This window comes from Saccostrea cucullata, unplaced genomic scaffold (genome assembly GCF_032062105.1).
Source record: "Saccostrea cucullata isolate Sc308-1 unplaced genomic scaffold, CSIRO_AGI_Scuc_v1 ctg2414, whole genome shotgun sequence".
NCBI lineage: Eukaryota > Metazoa > Mollusca > Bivalvia > Ostreida > Ostreidae > Saccostrea > Saccostrea cuccullata.
In genome coordinates this window covers 4,594-15,000 of record NW_026924651.1, presented here as the reverse complement: position 1 = coordinate 15,000, position 10,407 = coordinate 4,594, and the positions used below count along the sequence as shown (strand labels likewise).

General features: G+C 34.6%; 1 protein-coding gene across 16 annotated transcripts in view; it reads right to left on the bottom strand.

Moving 5' to 3' along the window:
- Nucleotides 1–1,233, bottom strand: part of LOC134266966 (uncharacterized) — a 44,881-nt gene extending 43,648 nt beyond the window's left edge. For 10 of the 16 annotated variants that reach the window (XM_062749171.1, XM_062749177.1, XM_062749173.1 and 7 more), the window contains exon 1: nt 1,167–1,184. The gene's annotated coding sequence lies outside the window, so the exon portion shown is untranslated. Of the gene's footprint in view, nt 1–1,166 lie in introns of all 16 variants that reach the window. The other 6 variants (XM_062749175.1, XM_062749182.1, XM_062749186.1 and 3 more) reach the window with 5 other exon arrangements.
- Nucleotides 1,234–10,407: the final 9,174 nt, after the last annotated feature.

Genomic DNA, 10,407 nt, shown 5'->3' with positions numbered 1-10,407 from the left:
GTGGCGTTGTCCAGTTTACTATACCACTGTATCAGAACTCTTTAGTGTACAGTATAGAGAGGGTTCCTTAACTGTGGCGTTGTTCAATAGAATGAGAACTCTTTAGTGTACAGTCACAGGCGCTTGTTTCATACAGTGAGCTTATTTTTCTACTATATAATAACACAAGGTATCCATCTTTCTCGAGACCAAAAATGTAGGTCACCAATTCAAACCCCTTTTTTATTTATTATCCGCAGCTGGCAACAAAAACCCCACATGTAATGGTTAGCGGAATCCCCCTTGTTGGACCTCATGTATATTTCCTTACCTCACCCCCTCGCGAACTTTGACATTGACCATAAAATTACACGCTTCGTCAATCGAAAGAAAAAGTACATCTCTAAACAGCTCAGCACTTCCGGTTTGGCAATCGCGATATAAAACACAAGATCTCATTGGCTACTGGTACTCTCGGGAGTTTTCAATGCAATTGTATAAGACACAAGAGAAAACCGAAATATTATTTTGGCGCAAATTTGAAAATCGATATTGTTCTAGGTTTTCTGTCAAATATTTTGTAAGATGACAACGTGTTGGTGATTTTTAAGATGATTTGATAGTTATTATTAAAGAAAAATGTTTTGTTAAGGATCCTCTTTACACCAGAGCAAAATGTACCAGCAGCCAATGAGATCTTGTGTTTTATATCGCGATAGCCAAACCGGAAGTGCTGAGCTGTTTAGAGATGTACTTTTTCTTTCGATTGACGAAGCGTGTAATTTTATGGTCAATGTCAAAGTTCGCGAGGGGGTGAGGTAAGGAAATATACATGAGGTCCAACAAGGGGGATTCCGCTAACCATTACATGTGGGGTTTTTGTTGCCAGCTGCGGATAATAAATAAAAAAGGGGTTTGAATTGGTGACCTACATTTTTGGTCTCGAGAAAGATGGATACCTTGTGTTATTATATAGTAGAAAAATAAGCTCACTGTATGAAACAAGCGCCTGTGTGTACAGTGTAGAGAGGGTTCCTTAACTGTTGCGTTGTCCAGTTTACAAAAATCAAATAACTTCCTTGTTTCAAAGTTATCGTAAACAAATGAAATTATTATTTACTTTGTTTACTCCATACCCGTACCCCTAAATTATTGCTTTAAACAATGATTTGTAGGCTTATACATACTTTCAACAGTGACTTTGATGCTTGTTAATACTCAATTCCATATCTTCAAAGTTCAATGTCGCCGTCGGTTCTACTTGACTGAGTTGTCGTTCTAAAATTATTATTTCACATTACGATCCCGATGTTTATAAATTATATACATGACCCAGTACAGCTTTTGAACACATGTAAATTAAGGCTTTTTTATTGTTTGTTTCCATTTTTGACAAAGATATATACAAATGACTTATAATTTTTAAATTACATTTTTAATGCTTAGCAAAAAAGACGACATTATATATTAATTTTTTTTTCTAAACGTGTGCCTCAACGCAATTTTGAAAAAAAAAATGCATTTTGAAAAAAAAAAAATATTGAAAGTGGGTTAAAAACGGGACTGTGACAAAATTATAGCACTTTGAAAAAATATATCACTGAATGTTCGTCAAATTTGAAACAACATCAACGCATTTTAATTTTTTTTCAAAGTCCATTAAGAGTGTACATCAACATTTTTACTATGGATACTCATAATAACTATATGATAGCAGGAATAAATTACGAGGGTTCAGGTAAAAGATATCAACCCCCATTTTGTATTTGTTTTAATTCCAAATGCTTATTCATCAAATTCTTTTGATATAATACATGCGCGGATCTAGAGGGGGGTGGGGGAATTTACAAGGTTAAAAAATGTATATATACATGTACTAAAGCAAGAAAAAAGTTACCATGGGCCCCCCTTGGAAAACGCTGACCCCCCCCCCCCCCTGGTAAACGCGAACATGTGTGAAATGGGTATGAAAAAGTGAAAGATTTGATGCAATAGAAGTCATAGACCATAGACTACCCCCCCCCCCAACCCCAACACGAAATAGGTTTTTGACATTTGGGCTAGTATAGCTTTTTTTTTTTTTTTTTTTTTTTTTTTTTTTGCTTGTCAAGAAATTTCTGGGAGTGAAATTTCAAGAAATTTCTGGAACTCTTTCACTCATGTACACAACCTTTATTAGGCCACAATTAGAATACGCTTCCTTGGTGTGGGGTGGATGTAATGTAGGTGACAGCGAAAAATTAGAAAAATTACAACTATGTGCTGCTAGAATTGTCACAGGCTTAACTCTGTTAGCTTCTAAAGATGCACTTTACTTTGAAACTGGATGGGAACCATTACATGAAAGAAGGAAAAAGACTAGACTAACTACAATGTATAAAATTGATAAATACCAAGTTCCTGAATATCTAACTGATATAATCCCAAACTTACGATGTAATTCATCAAGTTACAGTACGAGAAATCGCAGAATTATAATATACCCAAATGTAGATTGCAAGCTTACATGTACAAGTCAACTGTCGTAACAGTATTTTTGCACAGCTGAAACCACAGGCACCTGACGTTACTTATTTTTCTTTTAATAAAAAAAAAATATACACATACCTAATGTTTATTATAAGGTATGTGTATATTTTTTTTTATTAAAAGAAAAATAAGTAACGTCAGGTGCCTGTGGTTATAACGCCTTTTGAAAAGGCGTAATAACGCGAAAAGGCTTCGTGTTTGGGATGCATACTCCACTAATAAAAGCTCTTTCAAATGACACCAGGGTCAATGATCTTGTGACCTTGACTGTGACCTCTATGCTAAAAATAGTTTTTATGCAAACTTTAACCTTCGCCATGACTTTTGAACCATAAAAGATAAAGACTTCATATTTGGTAAGCATACACCACTGACTACGTTCTCTTGAATGACACCATGGTCAATGACCTTGTGACCTTGACTGATTACGTTCTTTTGAATGACACCATGGTCAATGACCTTGTGACCTTCACTGTGACCTATACGTTAAATATAGATTTTTTTGTCGACAAACTTTAACCTTCGCCATTTTTTCTGAAGGAAGAAAGACAGAGACTTAATATTTAGCATGCATACTCCACTAACTAAGCCCTTTCACAAGACACCAAGGTCAATGACCTTGTGACCTTGACTGTGTCCTATATGCTAAAAATAGCTCTTTTGAACCTTCACAATAACTTATGAACCATGATAGATAGAGATTTCATATTTGGTATGCGTAGTAAACTAATCAAGTTCTTTCAAATAACCTTGTGACCTTGACTGTGACCTATATGCTAAAATTATATTTTTCAAACTTTGTTGCCGCCGGGCGCATAGTGTTTCACAAACACATCTTGTTGTAGGCTAGCCCGAAGGTCCTAGCTCATACATGTAACTTTTCCATGTAAACAACAAGATGTGTTTGTAACCTTACCAACTTTATGGGTCAGTATCCTAGAAATAAAATCTATATGAATATGCCCATTATGTTTTTCATGTTGCCCCATACACTGACCAAATTCGTGGGGGAAATACTCGGTAAAACTTTATTTAAATGCAATAATTTGCCACAGTTTTACATACTGCAACAAAATGTTCAGGAACCAAGAAACCAATAGTTAATTATAATATTTAAACTGTAGCAAGACTTTTCCTCAAAAGTGTGTATGTTTGGAGGGGGGTTACCCCGTTCGCACTCGTATTACGTACTGGTCTACATGAAAAGGAAAGGGAAAAGGCGTTATCTTATGTTAATAAATATATAAAGATTTAATTAAAACCATCTTTATTTATGCAATTCTCTATATTCCTGCACATCTCACTGACAACTGTTTGCATTCGTATTAAGAGAAGGCAACACTCTACTTGTGAAGATCTAGAATATAGGCAGACTTATCTTGGAGCTTTGCTGCCATGTACAGTGTATTAAAATTTATGTCATTTGAAGATATTTTTCTCTCTTCTTGGAAAAAAGCAGGCAACTACTTGCATGGGTATAATGAGCAATTGAAATCAATGACCCTTGGTAGAGATGTGTCTGGTATGAAAGAAGGACTTAGTTGGTTCAACATTGAAAAAATATGACGCATTTAAAAATCTTTTTTCCTGGAAATCTAATTGCTATCTGTTCAAATTATTTTTTGAGAAATTAGTCCTATATCTATTTGTGAAATTCATGTCCCAAAGGTACGATTTCTGCACCCCCCCCCCCTTCGGTTGGGCTAAATATGTTTAGTTATGTATTGAAAGTGAAAGGCGTAATAACGCCTTTTGGAAAGGCGTAATAATGCCTTTTAAAAAGGCGTAATTACGCCTTTTATAAAGGCGTAATAACGCCTTTTGGAAAGGCGTAATAACGCCTTTTAGAAAGACGTAATAACGCCTTTTGACGCCTTTTAGAATGGAAAGGCGTAATAACGCCTTTTAGAAAGGCGTTATAACGCCTGTTAAAAATGCGTAATGACGCCTTTTGGAATGGAATGGCGTAATAACGCCTTTTCAAAAGGCGTTATAACACCTTTTTAGCTCACCTGAGCTGAAAGCTCAAGTGAGCTTTTCTGATCACCCGTTGTCCGTCGTCCGTCCGTCCGTCCGTCTGTCTGTCCGTCCGTCTGTAAACTTTTCACATTTTCAACTTCTTCTCAAGAACCACTGGGCCAATTTTAACCAAACTTGGTACAAAGCATCCTTGGGTGAAGGGGAATTTAAATTGTTAAAATCAAGGGCCAAGACCCCTTCCAAGGGGAGATAATCAAGAAAATACAAAAATAGGGTGGGGTCATTAAAAAATCTTCTTCTCAAGAACCACTGGGCCAGGAAAACTGAAACTTATATGAAGGCATCCTGGGGTAGTGTAAATATTAAATTGTTAAAATCATGACCCCCGGGGGTAGGGCGGGGCCACAATAGGGAATCCAAGTTTTCCATGGAAATATATAGAAAAAATCTTTAAAAATCTTCTTCTCAAGAACCACTGGGCCAGGAAAGCTGAAACTAATGTGGAAGCATCCTTGGGTAGTGTAGATATTAAATTGTTAAAATCATGACCCCCGGGGGTAGGGCGGGGCCACAATAGGGAATCCATGTTTTACATAGAAATATATAGAACAAATCTTTAAAAATCTTCTTCTCAAGAACCACTGGGCAAGGAGAGCTGAAACTTATGTGGAAGCATCCTTGGGTAGTGTATATATTAAATTGTTAAAATCCTGACCCCCTGGGGTAGGGCGGGGCCACAATAGGAAATCCAAATTTTACATAGAAATATATAGAACAGATCTTTAAAAATCTTCTTCTCAAGAACCACTGGGCCAGGAAAGCTGAAACTTATATGGAAGCATCCTTGGGTAGTGTAGATATTAAATTGTTAAAATCATGACCCCCGGGGGTAGGGCGGGGCCACAATAGGAAATCCAAATTTTACATAGAAATATATAGAACAAATCTTTTAAAATCTTCTCAAGAACTACTGGGCCAGGAAAGCTGAAACTTTTGTGGAAGCATCCTTGGGTAGTGTAGATATTAAATTGTTAAAATCATGACCCCCAGGGGTAGGGCGGGGCCACAATAGGAAATCCAAGTTTTACATAGAAATATATATAGAACAAATCTTTAAAAAAGATCTGCATCACCCAAGTTACTCAGGTGAGCGATGTGGCCCATGGGCCTCTTGTTTCGCATTATTACGCCTTTTCGAAAGGCGTTATAACGCCTTTAAAAAATTTTTTTCTCTCTAGATTGATCCTAATAGGCTTTCGTAATTGATAACACTTTGCAGTGTGGCATAATAAAGAAAATGAAGTGTGTGTCCATGAACATTTATTAAAATTCAAAATCAAAATGTTAATTTGACGTTATTATATAATAGAATTAGCTTTTATCAAAGATGAAATAACCTTAAAAGCAGAGAGTACTAGTTGAATTATTGTATCAAACAACATAATAACAATGGTACTGAGTGATTAGTATTTTATTTGACTGAATGGACCGCTTCAATGCAGACTGGTCCGTGCTCACCGTCTGCAGCATTAAAGACCCCGATTTTTAAAAAAAAATGTAAAGTTCCATCAATAAAACTTAAATCTTTCTGACTTGGTTTTTCATGTATAAATAGAACCATTTAAATGTTAACAAAACCGTCATTGTCCACGAACTTTTTGGACAACCTTCGTAAAATAATTATAAAAAAATGGCGGATTTAGGAATTTTAAACGGTGAAGGCGAGGTAAGAGTAAACAAGAGGAAAGAATATTTTCTCATAATTACAAATTACAAAACATCTAAAACAACACCACCTCATAGGTGCTTGTGGATAGAACCCCGCCCCCCCCTTATTAAACCCCGGGGCTTATTGGACATTTTTTCACAAATTATATTTACTACACATATTCATCAAGTGTACAATATGAAAATAATCGCTCCACAAAAAAGTAGTCCACTATACATTATTCTATTCTATTCTGTTCTAGTACATGTGCCTTACATCAAATAGATTCGTTAGCGGGGAGAGATAAATTTATATAACGTCTGCATATATATTTTTGATGGGGGGGGGGGGTCTTTTAGTAGGCCCCTGGGTTACACTTGTTGGTGTACTGGTATTTATGCTTTACTGTCTTTTTGACATAGTTTCTCATCATCTTTTTTTTGGGGGGGGGGGGCATATAGATACCCCTTTTTCAGCAACAATAAAAATAGTCATTACGCATATGACAATGTCAAAGTGTCATTATGCATATTTTTATTGATACATGTAAATAGAATACTCTAAATACTAAAGAAAAATCAAAATAAAAAGCATTTATGATCTATAGAGGGGTTCTGTCCTCAAGCACATAATCAAGTTTCTTGGTGTCAAATACGATTGTTTAAAACAACAAATAATACAAGAAGTCTGTGAGACAATGCTCACTAGTAATACCCCGCTCTGATGTGAATATATACACTACCATGTATATATACACACCAATATCATATAAAAATTAATCCAACCATATGGCATGCTCATACAAATTACAGTATGTGCTTAAATTTCAAGCATCTGTAATGAGTAGTTGCTGAGAAAACTGTGACCAAAATTTGTTATGGACAGACACATAGCTACACACACACCCTGAAAGACAGACAAACAGTATACCCCCTCTCCTTCGAAGCAGGGGTATACAAATGTAGCCTTCTCTGAAAAAGATCAAGACATATTGATTTATCTCAGGTTTATTTACATCTTATGTACAAGATTTTGTCAAATGCTGCCTTGTGGAGGTTACTTTAGATCAACAAATAATCTGTCAAGTTATAGTCTACTTTCATAGATCAACAAATTGTCTTAGACTGTTATTATAATCTATCAAGTTATAGTCTACTTTAATTTCTATTTTGAAGTGACAGACCTTGAACAAACTGAGTTTAACTAAATATAATTTTTGCATCATCAAATAATCAAAGTTTTTATCATGACTATTGCAAAAAAAAATTCTAGAAATTGAGCAAACTTTACAATGATGAGAAAGGGTCAGAAACTGATGAAGAAGGAAATTTAAATATAAAATCCATCCCCTTTAGCATCTTAAAAAGATTTTAATTTACACTGTTTGCAATCTAAGAGAAATAGAAAACAAAACAAAAATCTTATAATAATCAAAATCCTTCAGCATGAAAATCAAGTTCAGTAAGAAACTGACTTTAATTAAGAAAAAAATAAATACATATGTAACAAAAATCCCCCCCCCATAAGCTTAGAAAACAAACATACAACTACTTTCCTGATACTGTGACATCTGAAAGTTTTTTTTTTCTTTACAACAACTAAATGCAAAAATCTGCTTATAAAAAGAATTGGCCTCAATCAAATTTCCAAGAAGTAGCCATTTTCCATACCTCTACCATTCAGAGATGTGTACATGTACTAAGGAATCTTTACAAAACACAAAGATCAACATTAACAATGCTTCGTATAAAATATTGCAGTTCGACACCCAAGCATCAAGGGAACAGAGAATAATGGTATGACATCTGAATATTGTGAGGGGTTTTAAATCTAAAATGTCAACAACAAAAAATCAATTTTACTACCAATTTGGTACTACATGTACCGTAAATTTACAGATTCTAATTTTCAAGAAATTTAAAATGTAAACCATTGGTTACCATTGTTAAAGGATTTAGAACACCAAAAAGTGAAAGTATAACAATATTATAAAGAACATAAGAAACACAATGAAAAACTCTAAAATATTTAGATATCTCTAAAATAAAACCAGTATATTTGTTTATACATACAAACTGACTGTACAGACAAACCAGAAGTCTCTGTCGAGACTGTAGCTCTACTGGTTTGTACTTATCAAAAACCATTGCACTATTTTAAGTTTCTTTGTGTAGTCTACTTGTGTGCCAACTTATTTTGAAATCAAACTAAAACTGTAGAAGGAGTAGCGTTTTAAAGAAATTTCACGGAAAATTCTATTTCTAGTAACCATGGCAACACCATTCATTGAAATCAAAAACTTATGCACTATGCTTTGTATCTTAGTGTAGTCTACTTGTGTGCCAAGTTATACTGAAATCAGACCAAAACTGTAGAAGGAGTAGCATTTCAAAGGAATTTCACAGAAAATTCTATTTTTAGTAACCATGGCAACATCGTTCATCGAAATCAAAAACAGATGCACTATTCTATGTATCTTAGTGTAGTCTACTTGTGTGCCAAGTTATATTGAAATCAGACCAAAACTGTAGAAGGAGTAGCGTTTCAAAGGAATTTCACAGAAAATTCTATTTTTAGTAACCATGGCAACACCGTTCATTGAAATCAAAAACCAATGCACTATTCTATGTATCTTACTGTAGTCTACTTGTGTGCCAAGTTAAATTGAAATCAGACCAAAACTGTAGAAGGAGTAGCATTTCAAAGGAATTTCACAGAAAATTCTATTTTTAGTAACCATGGCAACATCGTTCATCGAAATCAAAAACAGATGCACTATTCTATGTATCTTAGTGTAGTCTACTTGTGTGCCAAGTTATATTGAAATCAGACCAAAGCTGTAGAAGGAGTAGCGTTTCAAAGGAATTTCACAGAAAATTCTATTTTTAGTAACCATGGCAACACCGTTCATTGAAATCAAAAACCAATGCACTATTCTATGTATCTTACTGTAGTCTACTTGTGTGCCAAGTTAAATTGAAATCAGACCAAAACTGTAGAAGGAGTAGTGTTTTAAAGGAATTTCACAGAGAATTCTATTTTTAGTAACTATGGCAACAACGTTCACCAAAATCAAAAACCGATGCACTATTCTATGTATCTTAGTGTAGTCTACTTGTGTGCCAAGTTATATTGAAATCAGACCAAAACTGTAGAAGGAGTAGCGTTTTAAAGGAATTTCACAGAAAATTCTATTTATAGTAACCATGGCAACACCGTTCACCAAAATCAAAAACCATTGCACTATTCTATGTATCTTAGTATAGTCTACTTGTGTGCCAAGTTATATTGAAATCAGACCAAAACTGTAGAAGGAGTAGCGTTTTAAAGGAATTTCACAGAAAATTCTATTTTTAGTAACCATGGCAACATCGTTCATCAAAATCAAAAACCGATGCATTATTCTATGTATCTTAGTGTAGTCTACTTGTGTGCCAAGTTATATTGAAATCAGACCAAAACTGTAGAAGGAGTAGCGTTTTGAAGGAATTTCACAGAAAATTCTATTTTTAGTAACCATGGCAACACCGTTCATCGAAATCAAAAATCGATGCACTATTCTATGTATCTTAGTGTAGTCTACTTGTGTGCCAAGTAATATTGAAATCAGACTAAAATTGTAGGAGGAGTAGCATTTTGAAATATTGTTTACAGACAGACGGACAGACAGACAGACAGACAGACAGACAGACGGACGGACGGACGGACGCCGGACGCATTACTATCGCATAAGCTCTTCTGGTCTCTGACCAGTAGAGCTAAAAAATGATAATATCAGTGAATAATAAATAGAAGTTACTAAAATTACATAATTCATTTTAAAAATTTTACATAACAAATAAGTTAGCAACATGTTACTCGACTTCTACAAATAAATACTGTACCATACCTCAGTTCATCAAGCTTCAAAGAAAGGCACTTTGTTTTACCTTCATTCAAATATATTAACTGTCAAAATATTTTACACAGAAGTTTAGTAGTACTCAGTCAAAATCATAATATTGTGATGTTGAATATATCTCCCAGGCTTGCGTCTTAGCTGAATCTAAAATATTCTTTAACTTTAACAAGTACATGTAAAGCCAATGTATACAAAATCTTGGATCAGCAGTTTTACTTGTGCTTTACAGAATCAAATTCATACACCCACTTTAACTTGACTTCTCTACAATCAAAATAAGAATATACATGTTTTGTTTAACCTTTAACAT